This window comes from Amphimedon queenslandica, unplaced genomic scaffold (assembly GCF_000090795.2).
Source record: "Amphimedon queenslandica unplaced genomic scaffold, v1.1 AMPQUscaffold_13490, whole genome shotgun sequence".
Lineage (NCBI taxonomy): Eukaryota > Metazoa > Porifera > Demospongiae > Haplosclerida > Niphatidae > Amphimedon > Amphimedon queenslandica.
In genome coordinates this window covers 381,181-382,733 of record NW_003546274.1, presented here as the reverse complement: position 1 = coordinate 382,733, position 1,553 = coordinate 381,181, and the positions used below count along the sequence as shown (strand labels likewise).

Sequence of the window (1,553 nt, the reverse complement as noted above, 5' to 3'; positions counted from 1 at the left end):
TGAAGATGAGTAAGGAGAGGAGAGATGAGTTGCAAGTGATATTGAGGAGGAGGAAGGAGGAGGAGAAGCAAATGAAGACAAATCAAAAGAGAGAACAAGAGATGAGGTTGTGAGTGTAGAGGATGAAGTAGTAGACATTAAAAGAGAAGGGAAGACTAATAGATATGATGATTAATATAAAGTAATGGAGGCAATAAGCTAGTACCTGATGATAATGATGATGATGATGACAGAATGACTGTAGAGGTCACAGTTGGTTCTAGTGAAGGTAGAACACATGATGATACTTCAGTTTCATTACAATATTCAGGTAAATTGGATCTCAGTAAATTTATTGCGTTTTCTGGAACTGATAAAGCACTCTCACTAGTATTGACTACAAATACAAAATGATTAATTAATATTAAAACACATAATGTACACTTACTGAATGTCCAACCAATTAATGGTCTTACTCTTCTCATCACTTTGGCATCACATAAAGAAAGATTACACATTCGTCCTGTTAGATTCTCCCAATAATAAATATCAATATCTTCTGCTGTGTCTTCATATATTAGACTTAACTGATTGACTGCATTTGAATCAATGTATACTCCTACTATATAGCCTGGACGTACTGGAAGAAAAGCTTGATTAGATGATGTTTCTACATCAATTTCTATTCTACTGCCAGTAGCTGACTCACCACCATTTCCATACGTATTACCAAATATAAGATTGTAGACATTACTCTTAACAGGATCTGGTTCTAATACTTGAAACTCAATTCCACTCCCAACAGTAACTGATGTATTACCAAAGACATGAGCAAACCAATCATCAATAACTCCTTGACAAGAGAAGGTCCATGAAGGAATGAGTAATTGTACTCCACCAGTGAATATACCACCACTAAGACTATTTACTGCTGAAAGGGGATGGGAGCAGACATTAGCAAACGTGATTTTATTAATAATTGTAGAACAGAGAAGAAGAAATAGAAACATTGCTAAGCAAGTTTGTGGCTTTGTGCATAGCTGGTTTATGGGTGCATAAATAGTCGAGTACAGGAAATGCTCTAATACTGTACTTTAATATAAATGGTGGGTGTTGAGAGCATGAGCCCACCCTACACTCCAAACATAAAAATAAAAATATTTATTTTTAATAAACAATAAAAAACTTAGACTATAAAAACTACAATGTATCAGTGTCCTCATATATAGGACCATATTCATTCCACTTTGAATTGTTATTAGCAACATTCCCATAAGTATGGAGCTTAGCCTTGATAGCCATGAGGTGGGTCGGGCTGGAAATAAACATGAATGTCATCATATTTATTGCTATCAACAATGTTACATTATGTTAGATCTATATTATGTTTATTAAAACTCCTAATAGAATAGAACTAGGAAAAGCAACTGATTTGTATAAATGTCCATTAGTCGAGTCATCATAAAATTTAATATAAGCCACCGAAGCATAAAATGCCAGCACATAACCTTCCTGTACTATCAACTGTGGATCTGCTGTAATATTGAGACAGTCACTACGCTGGAGCTGCAAGT

At 34.8% G+C, this 1,553-nt stretch overlaps 1 protein-coding gene across 1 annotated transcript in view; it reads right to left on the bottom strand.

Annotated features, from left to right (window-relative positions):
• LOC109580484 (uncharacterized) overlaps nucleotides 1-1,553 on the bottom strand; it is a 6,120-nt gene that overhangs the window by 444 nt on the left and 4,123 nt on the right. The gene's annotated exons all lie outside the window — the stretch shown is intronic.